Source organism: Macaca mulatta, chromosome X (assembly GCF_049350105.2).
Source record: "Macaca mulatta isolate MMU2019108-1 chromosome X, T2T-MMU8v2.0, whole genome shotgun sequence".
Taxonomy (NCBI): domain Eukaryota; kingdom Metazoa; phylum Chordata; class Mammalia; order Primates; family Cercopithecidae; genus Macaca; species Macaca mulatta.
Window position 1 is genome coordinate 32109643 of NC_133426.1, and position 21538 is coordinate 32131180.

At 35.6% G+C, this 21538-nt stretch overlaps 1 protein-coding gene and 1 pseudogene across 10 annotated transcripts in view; one reads left to right on the plus strand and one right to left on the minus strand.

The window, feature by feature from the left end:
• DMD (dystrophin) overlaps positions 1 to 21538 on the minus strand; it is a 2157177-nt gene that overhangs the window by 1104920 nt on the left and 1030719 nt on the right. The gene's annotated exons all lie outside the window — the stretch shown is intronic.
• On the plus strand, positions 11197 to 19291 carry LOC144338489 (nucleophosmin pseudogene; annotated as a pseudogene). The gene has a single exon (XR_013412706.1). The product of XR_013412706.1 is annotated as a nucleophosmin pseudogene (transcript).

Below are 21538 nucleotides of genomic sequence, written 5' to 3' on the forward strand. Positions count from 1 at the left end.
ACTATTCAGCACAAGTTTAAATTTTTTTGTGCCTAACAGTCCTTCAAACATTTGAAGACAGCTGTCATCTCTTCTTCTTCCTGCTAAACTTCCCTAGATCTTTCATTACCTAGATGACACAGAGTCGAGGCTTCTCAATCTATGAACAATTAACTAACTTCCAACTTTTCTCTGACTGGTTTAAAATCTCTTGTAAGATTTGACTGTTTATTCATTACATGAAGGAACAGTGAGAATAAGGGGATATGGTTCCCTCTACTATTTCCTCAATGCATATTTGTTGAATATTCTTTGCCAGGAGCTATGCTAGGTCCTGGGAACACAATTTTGAGCAAAATAGACAGACTCCTTTCCCTCTTGCTGCTTATGATAATACAATTGGCCCTCAGTATCCATGGGGAATTGGTTCTAGGATCCCCAAGAAAGCAAATCCACAAATGTTTAACAGACATATAAAATGATGTAATATTTCCATATAACCTATGCACATCCTCCTATATTCTTTAAAACATCTCTAGATTACTTGTAATACTTAACACAATGTAAATGCTATATAAATACTCATTACATTGTATTGTTTAGGGAATAATGACAAGAAAAACATCTATACATCATCAGTACAGAGGTAAGCATTCATTATTTTTCTGCATATTTTTGATGCATGGTTGAATTCACAGATGTGGAATCCAAGAATATGAAGAGACCCTGTACCAGGTAAGAGGGACATTGATGGAAACATTATAGTTAAAACTGAGGTTACAGATATGACAAGTGTTGCCTGAAACTATGAGAGCATATAATAAGGGGGCCTATATTTAAAAGTATCATCTCACATAATCCTCCCAATGATCCAAAAATGTATTTTCACCTTAAATATCAGGAAGCAAAATTGCACAGGTATTCTTAACATGGATGCAGGGTCTGGGCCTCAAGAAGAATCCCTGGTTCCCTCATTCTATGAGGGAGGTACGATACTCAAGACTCAAAGACAAGTATGCATAGTCTTAACTCATAGTTCCTTCTGACACCATGCTTCCTACCACAGGCTAGGATTCAAAGTCAGCCATAAAGATCCAGAAATGAATAAAACATACATTTAGTTAAGGGGAGAAGGCTCAATTGCCCTCTAGGTTGCCAATATGAAATGAAAAAGAATGGCTAACCACATCTCTCAGCATTGTCAAAACAGCCATTGACCAGAGAGAGTATTGCAAAGACCCCCAATTCAATTCAGACTTCATTTCTACCTATGTGGAATTGCTGCAGCCAGAAATTTAAATAAATATTACTTAGATTTAAGAGACATGTACCCAACTCTTAACAAATGGATGTCCTCAAATGTAAATATCCATTTAAAATATACAAGAATTACTGTGCTATAAAGTAAGAATTGCTATGTGTCTTTTACTTTTGCTGTCCAGTGCCCTTGAGACTCTGGATATGTGATAACTGGCATGGCTACTTTGGAATATTTACTCATATATGTGAACCATAATGGCCTTAATGACTACAGATAAATCTTCTTTCATATTAATCAACTATCTTTCAAAATGTGTACCGCAGGCTATTCTGGGAATGGAGCTAGATTTGAGCCATCAGCAAAGGTCTACAAAGTAAAATCACTGTTACTGGTTTTTTTTTTTTTTTTTTTTTTTTCTGATTAAACATGGATATTGTTTGGATATGTGTCCCCGCCCAAATCTCATCTTGAAATGTAATTCCCAATGTTGGAGGTGGGGCCTGGTAGGAGGTAACTGGATCATGTGGGTGGATTTCTCATGAATGGTTTAACACCATCCTCTTGGTGCCATCCTCATGAAGATGAGTGAGTTCTCTGAGATCTGGCTGTTTAAATGTGTGTAGTACGTCATTCTGTCTCTCTTGCTCCTGCTCTAGCCAGGTGATGTGCCTGCTCCCATTTTGCCTTCTGCCATGATTGGAAGCTTCCCGAAGCCTCCCCAGAAGGAGATGCTGCTATGTTTCTGGTACAGCCTGCAGAACTGTGAGCCAAGTAAGTGTCTTTTCTCATCCATTACCCATTCTCAGGTATTTCTTTATAGCAATGCAAGAACAGATTAATATAACACAACACACAGACACATGAATAAACTCATAATACACTAATTAAAACAATATTTTGAACATCATGAAAATATGCCAATGTAATTTTATGTCTTTTGTGTATCCTTTCAGAGACTGGACGTTCTAACGCACCTCTTATATTTTGTGCATTAATTTAAAAAATAAAGGCTTTATGGCTTCACCTCTGCCTGTGTATTGATGGTGCTTTTAGTGTTTCACCTTTGCTGTTCCGCTAACATATCCTCAATAAATCGATCCCAAGTGCCAGAAAGCAAATAACCCTTTATTTTTGCACATTTAGAATGTTTCCCCCAAAAAGGAGGCAGACAGCAGATATTACAGAGTGCCTACCATGTGATGGTCAATCACAACAGGCCCTTCGATTAATATTTATTCATTTTGATATCACAACTTGTTCTAGTCTGTGGTGGGGTCTTTAACCTGGCATCTGTGGATGAGGTTTAGGGAGGTCCCAGGATCCCAGGAATTATATTATATAATGTAAATACCTTTGCTTTGTGAGTCAGTTGTTACATTCCATTTTACAGTGGAAGATTATTGAGATCGAGCAACATACCCACATCATTGATAATTGGTAGACATGGGGTTGTATAGCAGCCCTGTGTTACTTCAAGACACATGCTTGCTTCAACATGCCACACTGCCTTCTTACAGAGCTGTGAAGAAGTTGAAATCACAAAAGCTATTAAAGATCAATGCAGATAAACTTCATATTATGTAGCCTTTTTGTGAGCATAACCTTCAATTATCTCCAATAACCTTAACTACATACAAAACTATCATACATCAATGATGGATACATAATTAATCTCATTTGAACCAATTCTTTAAATAATTTCAACTGTTGACATAATTTTGAAAATAAACATGTTTTTTTTTTCAATTGAGGCATAATTTGCATATAAGAAAGTGCAAAAGTCTAAGTGTTTGGATGGATGTGCTTTGACAATTGAATGTATCTATGTATTCACCACCCGAACAAAATAGACAACATTTCTATTACCCAGAAAAAGTCACTAATGACTCTGTCCATTCAATTCCAACCCTCACCCAGAGGTAACCACTTTCTTAATTCCTGGGATCCTGGGACCTCAATTACTGAGTTTTGCTGTGCTTTAACTTCATGTAAATACCCATATTTGTGTCTATGACTTCTTGCTCAGCATAGTATTTTTGAGATTCATCCATATTGTTGCTTTTATCATTGGTTGTTCCTTTATTCACTGCTGAGTAAAATTCCATAAATGGTTTAATAGAGGCATCAGCTTTTTGTGAGGTAGTGAGGGAAGGAGGAGGGAATGATTGCATTTCATGTGATATGTAAATGGAAAGAAGCACCTAGCTACACAAAGAGAAAAGGAAGAGCATTCTAAGAACAGAGGAACATGTGCAAAGGCCCTGAGATGTTTTAGAAAGTGAAGAAGCACTAATATGATTATACTATATGGATTGAGAAAGATTGGCTTAAGAAGAAAATGGTAAAGGTAGAAATATCATATATATATCATGCTTTGTAATTCATTGTATTCAAAGCCATAATAAGGAGTTGGGTGTTCATCCTAATAAGATAAATCCATGAGGGCCTTAAGCACAGAAATGCCTTTATCTAGCTGACATTTTGAGAAGATCCATTTTGCTGTGGTGTAGGACTGAATAGGAAGAGAATAACAACCATAGTAAGAGAATGTGACCTATTCTGGCAAGAGGGCAGAGGTGACCTGGCCTAAGATGGGGGAGATGCAGAGGAAGAGAAGGCAAATTCAAAATAAATTTTTGGAGACAGAAGTTGTATTGCATTACTTGCTTATATATTAGACATAAAATGGGAGATAAATGATAGAATCATGTGGACTCTGCTTAACAATCAAGTAGATAAGAAGACACTAATGTGAAATAGATGAGGGCTGGGGAAGAAGAAAGATTTTAAATAAAATATCAAAGCTGCATGTATGGCAGTCAATGAATTGTGTGATATACTCAGGTGAACAAGCAGGTTTGGAATCAAGAGAAATCTGGGATGGAGAGACAGAGGAGTTATTCAACTAAAGATGGCATTTAAGTCCATACAAACGGATGCTATCAACTAGGAAGAGAGCGAAACCAGAAACCCTAGGACTGAAGGTATAGTCTCAAACAGTGGCATACATACCTCTGAGGAATTGAGAACAACGCATTGGGACACAAAGGAAAACTGTTAATGCTTCTACTTGTGTTTGCATTTATATTTATTGATTTCTACTTTTGCATATGTTTACATGTTTAGTCATATTCATATATGATTTACAAATAAATGTACATTTTGGGGAAGAAATGTGCTGACAAGTTCTGTTTCAATGAGAAAGCAGTCTTGAAATTTTGAAGACCACTGCCTTAGAGGTCAAGAGGCGGAGGAGGAGCTAGCAGAAACAGCTGAAAAGCAGCAGCCAGTGAGCTTCAACAGAAGTTATTGTTTTAAGAAGAAAGGGAGTATTCCGTTGTTCCCTCTATCTGTGCAGTTGTGGGTAATGTGAACTCATAGTTTGTCTTGTGTGGTCCTGTTCCAAATGCCATACTTGCTGGAAATAGATTGTGGAGCATTGATAAGACAGTCTATAAGGCTAAGCATGTATAAGGTTGCCAAAGAAGTCATTTGTTACTATCTTCCCATTCATTTTCTCAAGTCTAGTTCTTCTGTTAGCCTGTGGTTAGGGTGTTTATTCTGAATGTGTCCCTGTGTCTTTAAAACTTCACATTTATATTTGACAGTATTCCATGAAATCATTAGGGTTCTTGTCAGGTTTCAAATATTACATAAACTATTTTGGAAAAAAATGTACATTTCAGGCACATTTCCAGTCCTAAACAATATAAATTATAGCCAAGTATGGCATTTAGCCATTAATGCTGTCTTTCACTTCAGTAATGTAAAGAAATAATAGGCTTATGACAACTTGGATAATACTTTTAAGCTTCTACATTATTGTTTCAGATACAAAAAAATTTTTACTTCACAGTGGTTCTACCTTAAAGAAAGAAAACCAGGCTCCAGATGTAAGCCTGTAACTTAGTTCTGAGTTTCTGACTTTTGCAAGCCATTTCATCACCTAACAACATAAACCATAAATAGTTAAACAAATGTAAGGCATTTATGTTATATATTCAAATGGCTATACCATGACAAAAGAACCTATTACTGAATATTTAGTTTGCTTCAGGCTTCACAATCATTATAGATTCCATGTTTAATATATATGTGCTGATTGAGTTGTCCTCGTTGTTTCTTATAAAATATCTCTGATGTTCAATATATTGATCATGTTGAAAGAAAAAGGGTTTAGATGAGCTATACACATACTTACATATTCTCAGGATCATGATAACACAAGACAGGTGACTTTGAATTTTAATGAACAAGTTGGAACCCTCTCCCAACATCTGGTTTTAAATGCTATTACTTTTAGTATGTATTCCTTATCTTAATAAGTATGATAAGCTTAAATATTAGCTTATCTTAGGGCTCCTCTGTTTTTTATTTTTATTTTTGTGGGTACACAGGAGTATATATTTGTAGGGTACATGAGATGTTTTGATGCAGAAACGCAATGTGAAATAGGCACAACATGGATAATAGGGTATCTATCCTCTCAAACATTTAACCTCTGTTACAAACAATCCAATCTCACTCCTTTAGTTATTTTTAAATGTACAATTAAGTTATTATTAACCATAATCATCCTGTTGTGCGATCAGATCAAATAGTATGTCTTATTTTCCCTGTAGAATTATTTGGAAATTTTCTGTTTACGTTTTCATGAGCTTTGAGATTTGGGGAAGAATTTCAGCATTTTTGACTTAAGATACAGTTGGTTCACTTAGCCCGGCAGTGAACTTCGGGGGGTCAATAGCATGCAAATACGTATTTAAATATTAAACATTTTTATTTCCGTTAACATCAAAAATTTATTGGGCATTTAATCTTTTAACAGAAAATATCTCATGGTTTAATATGAAGAGTGGATGTTTTTCACATGTTATTTCTTTCAAATAATTTGCATTTATTTTTACTTATTTGAATTGGCAAATATAAGTTGTATATATCATGTATTATACAACATGTTGTATTGAAAAATGTGTCTATTGTGGAATAGCTAAAATGAGCTAATTAACATATGTATTACCTCACATACTATTTTTTGAGGTGAGAACACTTAAAATCGACTCTTAGTAATTTTCAATAATACATTGTTATTAATTATAGTCACTCTGTTGTACAAAATATCTCATGAACTTATTTCTCCTATCTAAGTGAAATTTTGTATCCTTTGACCAACACAGCCCTTTTTGTATCCTTTGATTTTAAAAAAGGCATTGTTTAATTTTAACATTGTCAAGACTTTAACGATACCAGGTCCTGAGAGTGTGAGACTGTGTTTCCCATATAGTCTCTTTAACATGAAAGGGGTTGTATGCATTTGAAATATAGTAGTTGATGAACATCTTTTAGATTTTTCAGTAGAATTAAAACTGGATAAAAATTCAGCACACATCAACTATATTCCAAAACTCAATAAAAGTACCTAGGAGAAACATTTAGAAGGTTAAGAAAATTAAGAAAATGGATAAGGTAATTTTATTAAGAAAAATTTGCAGCACTATTCACAATAGCAAAGACTTGGAATCAACCCAAATGTCCATCAGTGACAGATTGGATTAAGAAAATGTGGCACATATACACCATGGAATACTATGCAGCCATCAAAAAGGATGAGTTTACGTCCTTTGTAGGGACATGGATGCAGCTGGAAACCATCATTATTAGCAAACTATCACAAGAACAGAAAACCAAACACCGCATGTTCTCACTCATAGGTGGGAAGTGAACAATAAGATCACTTGGACTCAGGAAGGGGAACATCACACACAGGGGCCTATCATGGGGAGGGGGGAGGGGGGAGGGGGGAGGGATTGCATTAGGAGTTATACCTAATGTAAATGATGAGTTGATGGGTGCAGCACACCAACATGGCACAAGTATACATATGTAACAAACCTGCATGTTATGCACATGTACCCTACAACTTAAAGTATAATAATAATAAATAAATTTAAAAAAAAAAGAAAAATTATCCAAAACTTAGAAGTAAAACCAAAGATGATTGTGTGTGTTTCAACTTAATAGTAGCGTTATTTTCTAACAAACTCCTCACACCCTCAGAGGAGCTTAAATATTTTCAGAGTAAAGCAACTCTTACTGTTTACTATTAATTTGGGCCCACACATTACAACACTATGAAGTTAAATGCAAATTTTAGAAAACTGATATGATGTAAATGACTTTTTACCCAGTAGAGGATATAGCCCCAAAGGCTATAGGGTATCAACCAGTTTAGTATCTTATTCACTAATCTTATTCCAGAATACTTTTTAAAAAATTCACTGATTATAGAAGCATTTGTTTCTTGTATTATCTTTTGAACCAGTTTTGTCTTCCTACTGGCTCTCCAATTACTGTGTTAAACAAAACCTACCATGTGTTCACTATGATTTACAGGAAAATTATGTTTCTTAATAAAATTTCACTTTGCTGATAGGTGGCGGGATTATGAATTTCCTTTGTACTTTTCTCTATTATTCAAAACGTCCCCAGTATACTCTGAAAAAAATTAAACATTTAATTGGAAAAAATACACGCTATATGAAAATCTATTTAGCTTCATGTTGCCTTATGTATGCGCGATCTTACATATCATACAAAAAAACCTAAGCCACTAAAGATAAAATAGTTTCACAATCAATACTGTTTTCCTTTTCTCTTCCATCAGCATCACAGTGATGTACAATAAGGAAATAAAGTAAACTTTAGAAATATGAAATGTGTATACGTATTGACATGTGCTTATTGTGAATGCGATGAGAAAGGCAAGTCAGGACAGTGAGAGTTAGGTTCATTACACTGCATTCTCACACTATAAATGAAAGAGTAGCAAGTATTGGCTAAAATTCAATAACTTCCACAGCCAAGATACATACTATAATTTGAACATTGATTCCCTTTGAGAACCTTTCTCCTCAGGCACCATCAAGACAGATATCAATAATTAGTAGTTCAGCTAGGGGTTAGACCACAAATATCAACTTGAGCAAACTACAGGACACCCTCCACATTTGCTTCAGCACTGACAGTTTTCAATACTCCCTGGTGGTCAAACTCACTTGTTTTCACCTTTGAAATGAGTTAGTTTTCACTGAGTGCTGTCGGGTGCTGAGCCACTAGCAGAAGTGAGGATGTGCGGTCTGATGACTGACAGTTGCATGCCACTAAATATTGCCAATTCCACACATTTTTCCCCTTGCAAACTTTTGGGAAGGGGAGGGGTGTGAGCAGCTGCATATAAGGAGTGCCTATACTTTCTTTCTTTCCTTTTTTTTTTTTTTTTTTTTTTGAGACAGTCTTACTGTGTCACCCAGGTTGGAGTCATGTGGTGCTATCGCAGCTCACTGCAACCTCTGCCTCCCAGGTTCAAGCAATCTTCCCTCCTCAACCTCCTGAGTAGCTGGGACTATAGGCGAGCACCACCACGCAAGGCTCTTCTTTTTTTTTATTTTTTAAATTTTTAAATTTTTAGTAGAGGTGGGGTTTCACCCTGTTGGCCAGGCTAGACTCAAACTACTGGCCTCAAGCAATACTCTCGCCTCAGCTTCCCAAAGTGCTGGAATTATAGGCTTGAACCACCATGGAGCACCTATAGTTTCTACCTAAAAACATAGCCCCCTACACCTTCCCACAGATTCTATTGTTGCTTTTGATACTGAACTTATTTTCATTGTAAAAGCCTGGAGAAAATTTAAGGCTGTTTACACATCTGTTTTCTAAATCAGCACGCCGACTGTGAACTCTGCACTTTTGAATTGGGATGAGAGAACGGAAAGGAAAAAGGTTGGGAGAAGAGCGGAGCTGGGAAAGAAAGGTGATCTCTAGTCCTTTCTCCTCACCTCCCTGGCTCCAGCTCACTTTTCCAATCAGTTTTCATAATAAGCATTATTTATTCTCCTACAAAAGCATCAAAGTTTACTAATTATAAAAAAGTCATGATACTGTATTAAATAGGGTAAGTTTGACTTTGTAAAGCAACACTAACAAAATATGTAATTTGTAATTTTCAAAATACACATATATGTAATTTGAAATTACATGTAATTTCATATTACACATGTGTGTAATACAACAATCACACATGTATCACATGTAACAATACATATATAACATGTTACATATGTTGTGTGCATATGTACGTGCTATGTAACATGTCTCACATGTGTAACAGGTATCAATTATACATGAAACGTATCAATTACATATGTGAAAACACATATGTAATCACACACATATATAATTTGAAATTTTCTAATAGCCACATTTTTAAAAGCAAAATGAAGTAGGTCAATTATATATTGTATTTAATCAAATATAATAGAACCATCATTTTAACATGCAATAAAGGAGCGTTTACTTCCTTTTTGGTTCTAAGTATTCAAACCCTGGCATGTGTGTCATACTCAGTGCCCATCTCAATTAGTACTAGCCACATTTTAAGAGTTCAGCATCTTATGTGACTAGTGAGCACTGAATTGGACATTGCAGCTCTAAAGAGAGACCTCACATTGTGATTTTTATTGTCAGGCAAATCTGAAAATTATTTCTCTCCTTGGATGAGGCACCAGGTCTCATTCCTTGCAAATACATCTCTCTCACTAACAAATCGTAGATTAGTTCAGTGTTGGTGTCATACTGTTATGAGCTCACAACACCTTTAGCATTCACACAAATAGGACACAGTTGTTCACCCCTTATCTGTAGGGGATACATTCCAAGACTCCCAGTGGATGTCTGAAACTGCAGATAGTACTGAGCCCTATATAAACTATATGTACTTAAGATACATTTTAATTTATAAATTTGGCACAGTTAAGAGATTAAAAATCATGAATAAAAATAGAACAATTATAACAATATATTATAATGAAAATCATGTGAATGTGATCTTTCTTTCTCTTAAAATATCTTACTGTACTGTACTCACCTATTTTCAGACAGCAGTTGAGCACGGGGAAAGCAACTGGGGAAAGCAAAACTGTGGATATTTTTTTCCACCATTGTGGAGATGTACATTAGTGACTACATCATTACCACCATCTGTGGTTTTCCTTTAAGGGTAGAACTATTTATATGCAAATTCAACCCCCCCTAACCAGGAGGCCGTATTTAGATTACCTCCTGGAAAGTTACTTAACTCTTTGGAATTTGAATTTAAATAAAGAGTAGAATTCTTATTTCATTTTGGGTTTTGAGAACTATATCAAGAGCTTAATATCCTATGAATGAAATATTGATCATGCAAACACAGCCAAAGATTGTCTAGGGAAAATGCTGAAGGGAACTTTCCACATCCACTGTAGTTCTTCTTTCTTACCATTCCATGTATGGGCTGCCCACTTCTTATTCCCTGGCATCTGTCCTGTGCCCCTTTCTGATTGTAAGTACAGTCAACAATGATACAGGCAAAGTCATCCGCTTACCTGTTTAAGAGTCCAGTGCAATGATACAATTAGACTTCCAAATTCTCTTAAGTCAAAAGGTACAAATCCCTGAAAACTGCTGAATGAGTATTGAAGTGTTGGTAGTTATAGCTTATGATAGAATTTTTATTTTCAAAAGATAAATTTAATTCATGGATATCATTATACATATATCCTTTTATTTCCTTTTTGGGAACTCTATAAGAAGCCATACTTGTTTCACTGCTGGATCTCTATTTCCTGGAATAATACTTGTCACACAGTAGGTCAACAAATATTTGTTTAATTTACATATTGAGAGAATTGCTTGGCAAAACTCAACCCTCTCAAAGTTTATGCAGGCTAGCACTGTGCAGTATAGTCTCCTTTGGCAGCAAGAGCTTAATATCTGATTTTGAGAGAGCTGAGAATGATATGCAAAACAGTATTAGATTCTTTCCTATATTTTTAGTTAGAGTAATGCTGTCTTTTAAAATAAGACTCCTGAGTACTTTATGATCATAGTAAATCCATCTTAATCGCATTCACTGCTTTATTTTCTTTTTTCTTTCTTTTCTTTTTTTTTTTTTTTTGAGACAGAGTCTCACTCTGCCGCCAGCCTGGAGTGCAATGACACAACCTTGGCTCACTGCAACCTCCGTCTCTCAGGTTCAAACAATACTCCTGCCTCAGCCTCCCAAGTAGCTGGGACTCTAGGCCTGCGTCACCATGCCTGGCTAAATTTCGTATTTTTAGTAGAGACGGGGTTTCACCATGTTGACCAGGATGGTCTTGATCTCTTGACCTCGTGATCTGCCTGCCTCGGCCTCCCAAAGTGCTGGGATTACAGGCATGAGCCACCGTGCCTGGCTCACTGCTTTATTTTCAAGCAGAAAACATATACAACACCTTCAGATGGATGCTAAAGTAGAAATAAACCATTTAAAAATGGTTGTCATGTGGAATGTCTGAGAAGAAAATAAGCATCACAGGATCACCAAATCTGTTAAATATCTGTCTCCAATCATGACTTGAAGTTGCACTCTTTCAAGTGTGCTAAACTGCAATTTTCCTTTAAAGTTCTAACCATAATTATAATGTAAAAACCTAGGAAGTATACAGCAAACCATAAGTATCCCTAAACAAACTTAAATCTTGAAAAGTGCCAATCTCATCCCCACATGCCTTTGCTCAAACACATTCTGCAACTCTGGTTTATAGACTAAAACACAGACTTGTCTGTGTACCGTGTAATGTCCTTTGCAAAGTGTTCCCAACCTACCTGTCTAGCCCATGCTATCACCCTCCATCTGGGGACCTGGGCTCCCAAAGCTTTTGCCACTTAATATTGGTTGCCATTCTCCAAGCTGGCTTTTCCAGACTGAGGTCACCATCTCTTCTGTTTCTATAAAACTTTTTAAATGCAGTTATTATGGAATTGTAAAACTATTATGCTGTACCATAACTTTGAGGTTTATGTATCTATCTCTCCCTGCACTAGACTGGCTTCCTTGAGTGTTGGAAATATGATTGATTCCTTATTCCCTCACATGAAGGTAAGCATCTGCCTCCCTGACTGAGGTAGGCACTGCCCAAGTAGTATTGTTTTCCTCAACGTTGAAACTCCTGGTCTGCAGCACTGTCCTGAAACTTAAGAAAACTATGCTGAATGAACCAAAGAAGGCTGATATTCATGGAACAGTAATTTTAAGGAAAAGCAGTTTTGCCTGTAGGGAACCATGTCTTATGGTGGGGTTTTCTCTTGAGGGTATTCTGAAAGGGAGGCAATTACTAAATCCCTGGCTATGATCTTCAAAGGGCTTCTGCCCTGTGGAAACCAAGAGGCTTTCTTAGATAACATCAGCCCTTGCTATACACAATCCAATGCTCATGCCCTCCATTTGAAAGCTGCTTGCTAAATTCTTCCATCACCTCAGTAACCTATGTCTGAGAGTGATATAGAATCCTCCAAATCTATATATCAAAAGGAGATTAACATAAGAGTAACAATGTAATTGAAGGCACTTCTTAAATTATAAAGCACCTTGTTATGACTACTGTTATTATCATCAACAACCCTAACATCATCTCTAATAACAACTCCTTTTAACATCCTTCTTTTAATACACTATGGGTCAAATTATACTTATATTAATGAATATGTTACATCTCAACTTTATTGACGACAACTTAAGTTTAATTAGAATTCTACTCATAACTAAATAACATTTTATGAACAAAAGAAGTTTCATCTTCATCACTTAATATTTTTAAGGTCTCTTAGCAAGACCTTGTCCTGTAGTCAGTGGTATTATTCCTTTTATTAGTTTCCTCAATACTTATTAGGCAGAGCAATGACTTAATGTTTTTGGCTTAACATTTCTAACTTCTAGCTGATGAACAGTAAAAAAAATATGGTGTTTAATCCCAGAGTCTTCATATATTAGCTTTATGATTTGGGATAAAGCATTTAAACTTTCCAAAATTTCTGTATAAGAGTTCTAAGGATACCTTTTCTACCTATCTTGCTGGGAGTATTTGAAAATCACATGAAGTCATATTCATGGTAATTTTTAAAACAGCATGCAAAAGCAAGGCACTAACCAACTTTAAAAATTATTGCAATTAAATAAATCTTGTATTACATCTTTCCATGCATATTTTTGTAAGGTTGATTTTGTACTGTTTTCCAAAAGTATTAATTTTCTGGACTGGCTTCTTAATTTTCTAAAACATGCTTCCTTACACTCACCGTATTACAACCTTGTGACACTCAACCAGAAATAACCCAACACACACATATATATACAACTGTATTAGTCCCTTCTTGCATTGCTATAAAGAAATACCTGAAACTGGGTACTTTACAAAGAAAAGGGGTTTTCTTTTGACTTATGGTTCTGCAGGCTGTACAGGAAGCATGCCACTGGCATCTACTTCTGGTGATGTAAGTGACATGGGCCTCAGGAAGTTTACAACCACGGTGGAAGGCAAAGGGGAGCAGGAAAGAGGTGGGGGTTGAAGTCTCATACTCTTTTAAACAACCAGATCTAGCATGAACTAACTTGTCACCAAAGGGATAATGTTAAGCCATTCACGAAGGATCCACCCACATGATCCAATGACACCTACCAGGCACCGCCTCCAACATTGGAAATCACATTTCAATACGAGATTCAGAGGTGACAAACATCCAAACCATCTCTCTCTCTCTCTTTCTCTCTCTCTCTCTCTCTCTCTCTCACACACACACACACACACACACACACGACCGCTCACAATTAAAACAAAAAATCTACGAAACATCTATTTGTGATGAATGCTGATATTTTATATTTTGTTTCGTTAAAAAACAAAGGCCGGTGTTGATCCACAAATTGAGTTTATGATTCACAGTTTGGAAAACGAACACTAGCATGCTAGATTTAAAAAATGAAATAAACCAAAACAAAACCAACAATAAAATAAAAAGGTCCTTAGCATTATTTTTTGCCACTTCTTTCCATGCATCCACACACTTACCAAGAGCTCTCTGATCTTGTCATTATCACACCACAAGTTTTTCTGACACCATCACTTTTTAACATTTTCTCATTTTCATGGGTTTACAATTCTCTCACTTATTTTCATATCGCCCTCTCTGTGAAGCTTTCCCAATTCTTCTAGCTAGTTACTCTTTGGGTTGCCTCTGCTCTGACTCACTCAATGGTGTACTGACCTTTATTATATCTATTAGATGCTATTTTTATGGCTTAAATGTCCATTTGCTAATTATACCACTTAAATGTTTCAATTGTTTAAATGTCCATCAATTTCAGCAAACCTTGGATTCTTTGTGAATAGATTAGGATTATATCAATTTCAACATCCTGAGCACCTAGCACAGAGTCTGACACAGAGCAGCCCCAAAAGTAAAAGTTTGCTGAATAAATGTGTTGATTTTAAAGGTTAGGTGAAATGTAGAGAAGTGTCAAAGTACACAAGATATTCAGGTTTTCTAAGATAAAGGTAATCTTCCTGGTGTGATTCCATCCTGCATGGCTGTTCTCTTGAGCAGTGGTCGTTTATCTCTATCTGCCTTCTCTTCCACCTAAGTGTGTGCCGCATCCAATGGACGATTTGATGGACATGAGCCCCCTGAGGCCCCAGAAGTATCTTTTTGGTTGTGAACTAAAGGCCAACAAAGATGATCACTTTTAGGTGGATAATGATGAAAATGAGCAACAGTTATCTTTAAGAATGGTCAGTTTAGAGGCTGGTGCAAAGGATGAATTGCACATTGTTGAAACAGAGGCAATGAATTACGAAGGCAGTACAATTAAAGTAACATTGGCAACTTTGAAAATGTCTGTACAGCCAACCGTTTCCCTTGGGGGCTTTGAAATAACACCATCAGTGGTCTTACGGTTGAACTGTGGTTCAGGGCCAGTGCATATTAGTGGACAGCATTTAGTAGCTGGGGAGGAGGATACAGAGTCAGAAGATGAAGAGGAGGAGGATGTGAAACTCGTAAGTATATCTGGAGGTGGTAGCAAGGTTCCACAGAAAAAAGTAAAACTTGCTGCTGATGAAGATGATGATGATTTTGATGATGAGGAAACTGAAGAAAAAGCGCTAGTGAAGAAATCTATACAAGATACTCCAGCCAAAAATGCACAAAAGTCAAATCAGAATGGAAAAGACTCAAAATTATCAACACCAAGATCTAAAGGACAAGAATCCTTCAAAACAGGAGAAAACTCCTAAAACACCCAAAGGACCTAGTTCTGTAGAAGACATTAAAGCAAAAATGCAAGCAACTATAGAAAAAGGTGGTTCTCTTCCTAAAGTGGAAGCCAGTTCATCAATTATGTGACGAATTGCTTCCAGATGACTGACCAGGAGGCTATTCAAGATCTCTGGTAGTGGAGGAAGTTTCTTTAAGAAAATAGTTCAAACAATTTGTTAAAAATTTTCCAACTGATTTCATTTCTATAACAGTTGATATCTGGCTGTCTTTTTTATAATGCAGAGTGAGAACTTTCCCTGCCATGTTTGATAAATGTTGTCCAGATTCCATTGCCAAGAATGTGTTATCCAAAATGCCTGTTTAGTTTTTAAAGATAGAACTTCACCCTTTGGTTGGTTTTAAGTACGTATGGAATGTTACGCTAGGACATGGTAGTAGTAGCAGTGGTCAGACATGGAATTGGTGGGTAGACAAAAATATACATGTAAAATAAAAGTATTTTAATAAAGTAAAAAAAAAGATAAAAAAGATAAAGGTAATCATATAAGAAGATTCATCTCTTGGGTGCAACAGCTAGGGTAGCCTACCAAGCCCTGTGTGGTAGTGGTCAGCATTACTGCTATGGTTTGAATGTTTTTCCCTCCAAAACTAATGTTGAAATGTAATTGTCATTGTGATAGTACTAAGCGGTGGGACCTTTAGGAGCTGATTAGGATTGAGGGCTCCACCCTCACAACTGGGTGTCGCTCCCTTATAAAAGTGGGAGTTCAGCCCACTTTTGATCTTTCTTGCCCTCTAATCGTCCATCATGTGATGACATATCAAGTAGGCCCTTGCCAGAGGCTGACACCTTAATGTTAGACCTCCTAGTCTCCAGAACTGTGAGCCAATACATGTTTGTTCATTATAAATTATTACCTAGTCTTAGGTACTTTGTTACAGCAGCGCAAAATGTATTAAGAGAGTTACCTACTTATCTTCTTTTCTGAACATCATTACAATTTTATTTCAAAATTTCTACTCTTAATGATATCCCAAGGAGACTATAAAAGATTTCAATAGTTCAGCCACTTTTCAATGAAATTATCTTGAGTGGTCACGTACTGGTTAAATTGCCTTGACCATTCTTTGAAGGATAGCGCTGGTTATGAGATTAAATTTGAAAGTTCCTATGAACTACCAGTTGAATGAATTTACTTAATATAACATATATCTTAATCATATATTCATAAACCTCCATTAAACCAGGCTGCACAGTTTATTTTTTAGCAATTGCATTGTTTTAAAGTTACAGTTATTTCAGCAATCCATTATTAGCATTTAAAAGTACATGCATTGTCCTTCTGTAAATACATACAATAGCCATACATTATAAAAAAATAGAAATTCAAGGATAAAATGTATGAAAATGTGTTATTTAAAATTAGCAGTAAAATTGGATTTTCAAATAAATCCATGTTAACTAGGATTTACAATACAATATAAGCCTGTACTATTAGTTGTAAAGCCAGGATTTTGAGAACTATGCTGCCACATTAAATTTATTCATTTTCACAGCCTGCAGACATTTTAATGTCTGAGTAGCAATAAGAACAAATTACCAAAAAAACCTTTTAATACGGTATAATAAATTAAGACTGAATGGTAATGCAAACGTGGGTACAACAGGACAAAATTATGAATCTCATATAATGATCCAACAACACTTAGAGTGTGGAAACAACATTGGTATTCTAGGATATATGACCACAGTTGATCCTAATTGTTTTTCTCTTGTCAAATAGAAATTGCACATCAATCTCAAAGTATTACAAACTGTTTATTACATGCAAATGGTTATGTTCTGCAGACTCTCCAAGGGGATTCAACCTTCTTTACAAAAGGAGCCAGGCTAGAAGCAGAGTTTCTCTAATGACAGTATGTATCCATTAGAGTTCCTCATTTATAAGCAACAGAGACTGCCTCTGATTCCCAAAGTCAGGTTTTCCCAAGTGAGACTAGGTATCCCAGAGGTGTAATGGAGGACTGTCAATTAGGGGGCAGGAAAAATAATAGGTGCAAAAACAACCCACCATTTGTCCTAGGCCAGATCCAGTACTTTCTGGAGTGTTTACTTACTGTACTTTGCTTTAGATGTTGTGCCTTAAGATGTTGAATTCATGAGACTGTGAGCTCATAAAGAGAAAAGAGGCTCTTAGTCAGCTCTGTATTCCTAGCAGCAAGCAGTATGTGCTTTGCACACAGTAGGAATACAATATATGTTTGTTACATGGGTTCTGGTATTTAACATATACTCCAATGGGTAAGAGAATGGCACCATCATATTGTTAAAGTACCAGACAATGTGAAAATTTTAAGTGCTGTGTACACAGAAAAGGTGAAGGAAGCTCAATGTAAGAGAGAATGTTTTGGCTATGAAAAGCAAGAAGGACAAACTTGGGGATCATTTGTCTCAGGTACTATAATAAAAGTATGATTTTTAAATTTATGTATTTATTCATTCTACTGAACATTACATTTTCAATATATCAATCAATTTTTCTATGTCCTGAGGTATATTGGTGATCAAGAAAGACCAAGTACCAAAACATTTCCATTCTAATGGAAAAGATAGGTAATAAACATGAAAACACATACTACAGTTTCAGCAAGTGAGTGTTACGAAGAAGGTTAAGCAGATCTCCCAGAAAGAGTTCAATTTTGTGTGTGTGCATGTGTGTGTATGTGTGTGTTTTCTTTAAGATGGGGGCGTTACAAAAGGCATATCTGTGAATATAAAATCAGAGCAAAAATATATATAAAGGGAAGTGTACAAAAATTCTGAAAGGGAGTAGATTGGGACATGGTGAGGAACTGGAGATAGGGTAGAGCCCTCTGGTAGAGAGAAAAGCAAATTTAAAGGTAGAAACAAGCATTCGAGGGAATAGTAAGAAGGTATATTTCATTAAATGACAATTTCTGCTTCTCATTGCTTCCATAATGATGTGAGCAGTCTTTTTTTCCAATTTGGAATTTGCAATCAGCCTTCTTCTCGTTTTTCTGTAGGCTCTTACTCTCTTGACAATTTCATGCTCTAAGAATGGGATTCTCTTAGGGATGACATGTTTATCATGCATTTTAAGCAGTTCTTTACTACTGTGGTTATTACAGTAAGTTATGTTTTTTGTTCTCGCTTCTATCCAATAATGTTTAAAAATCTGTAATCTTCTTAAACATGCCATGCTGGACAACAGAACTCTAATAACAAGCCATTGAAATTATCCAATTATTTTAATATACTTATTTCTGAAAGATACACTTGATGGGCAAGGATTTAAACCCCTCTCTGAATTTCTGCCTGGTACCACACTCCCAGTAAATCTGTTATTTACTACTTCGGAAAAGATGTATAGGAGCCAAAAAGTTGCAGAAGAGTTTCTAAGCAGCAATAAAAGGGTAACAGTATTTACACAAGAATGAAGTGCCCAACTGTTTAACTGTATTAAGAGACTTAACTCTCATGTCACTACCAGCTAATAACTTTGAAAAGCTCATTTAAAAATGTATTCCCACACTTATACATTGCTGTAACCTTAAAGTAAGTGACTAGAGACAAATTCTCTTAGCAGTAAATTTTCCTGCTGATTCCCTTATGCTCGTGTACGTCTTCTAGTTACAGAAACCGGGATAGCTTTGTGACCACAAAACAAAATCTTATGAAATTTTATTACTGCTGAGGAAATATAAAGGACAAGCAATGGTATGAATTATTCTTAACATTAGGGTCCCAGTGAAGGGCAACAGATGGTAGAAATATTTACTCAAGTGATTTTTCCATCAAAGTTTCTATCAGCATTTGAATCTCAGCAGTGCGACTGTTAAGAAGCCGTCAAACTCAGCAGCCAGCTGGTGAAATCAACACTGTAAAAACTGACTGTACAGAAAATATACTTGTATCTGATTTTTTTTTTTACATCATATGCCTTTTTCTAGATATCCTTTAATTCAATCTGTATTAATATAAATTCACTTATCTGCTATAGAGTTCTTTGAGGCAGTAGATTGTCAAGCAGGTGTACCCTAATAAAAATACGAAAACTCATTCTCTGTAGCAGATACTGTCAGTGACCTATGTACATCTATTCAGCACTCATCATTTTTGTACAAGTCAATGACCTTTCAACGCAGTACCTGTTATATAAGGGCTTTCCGGGCTGCGAGTGCTAAAAGCAAGGCGAGAAGAATGAGAAAATCTGGGTATTTCCATTAAGAGGAGGACAGTCTTTTCTTGGAATCGCTTGTCTCAAACTTTTGAGCAGGAGTCGCTCCAACTCCATTGTGCTCTGTGAATCTAAACTCTTCAGAATTGAGTCCTTTAAAACGTGCTTTAGAATTTTCTTCAATCACTAATAACCATGGTAAGGCAGAGCTGAAGAGCAGCTAAACTTGTCTTTGACATTTCTGTACTCTTTTTTTTTTTTTTGCCTTCTCTCCTCAACTCCAAAGCACCAGTGCGCTCTTTCTTTCTCCTTTTTGTTCCTCATCTGAGAGATTACAGCAGGGTCCCCATGCTATAACTACATGCTTTATAGGTAATTTTCCATTCTCTCTGAACATTTCACATTTGAGAAAAGGGAGTGTGTTTTTCTTAAAGAAAATAATACTTTAGAAGTTTTTCAACATTTGATGGTGGGACCATGTGTACATTAAAATATGACATATGTAATCCATATTTACTTCTGTATTCTCAATGACAATGAATACATTTTTTACTGCTATATCACAAAGTAAACAGTTTCTTATTACATTTCTTTACAGCAACATATATAAATATATTGCACATTTACCATATAACAATACGTTATGGAGCAGTAAAACACAACAACATTGCAAAAGATACCAGAAAACCAATGAGCTTAACCTTAACAAGACAGTATTTTTTTTCCTAAAAACAGCAGTTTATTCATGTCAAAATAACACGATGGTGTTGCGCTCCCCATGTTTACTTAACATTTGATGATTTAAAGCCTAAAAACTTCATCTAAACAATACCACTACTGTTAATGTCTTAAAGTTGATTTCAGAGGGAATACCTTAAGATTTTAGGGTCTCATGCTTGTATGTCTGTGACAACGTTCTTTAGGAAATACTGGTCAATTTTAATATGGTTCATTCAGCAGCATTATTTCACAAAACAGATGCCATTTCCATTAATAAAAATATTCAGCTGGTTTAAATACTCAATCTAATGGTAATTGTTGTTGTTTCTACTGGCAACTACAAACATTTTCCATATCATTCTATTATATATAGTCCATGTTTTAAAACTTATTTTTTCCTAGTCTACAAGAACATGCTAGATTTAAATGTTAGGGCATTTTATAATTTCTACTTTCCTATTTTCACTGAAGGTACTTGAAAGCACACAAATTCACCCTGTCACTATATGAGCTAACATTATTTGTGTCACTTTCCTTCATGGTGTTCAGCTTTTCCTTTGAAAACTCCCATTAACATTTCTTCTTGTTAGTTAGGAAATGAGTAGGCAGAAGTGTCAGCTATCTGAAACAGATGCATTTGGCTGAATTGGAATTTTCCTCAATTCCTAATCCAAGAGCTATGCTTTGAGAAGAAATTCTACTACATAAAAATAAGGTTTTATGAAATTCCCAGGTTGGTTTTTCTGCATTGTGGATGTTTAGAGATAATAATTCAGCAAATAAGTTTTAGTTTGTATTGAAATGAACTAATCACTTATAAAGAGTGATTAGTAACAATAGGGGCTTACATTTAATGAGCAATTATTTTGTGAAAAATGCTATTCCAAGTGGTTTTATACACATCTCATTTATATTTCCATTTTAGAGAAAAGATTTCAGAGACATGAAAAGAATTAAGATATTTTCACAAGATTCTACAATTATTAAGCTAAAGGACGTGGGATTTGAATCCAATCTTTCTGAGTCCAGCATTTAACCTCTTAACCCCTCTGCTAAACTTCTATTAGAGCCTAATGTGGATTATCACTATTTTGGTGGATGATAAAACTTTGTATATGCACTCAATTACTGCTTGTTTAGTGAACGCATTAAGAGATACTGATATCATTCAATGAATTTATTAATAAACCAATTTGAGAGGCATATAACATGATTGATATTTTTCTCAGAAAAACAATGTGGTATTTTTAGA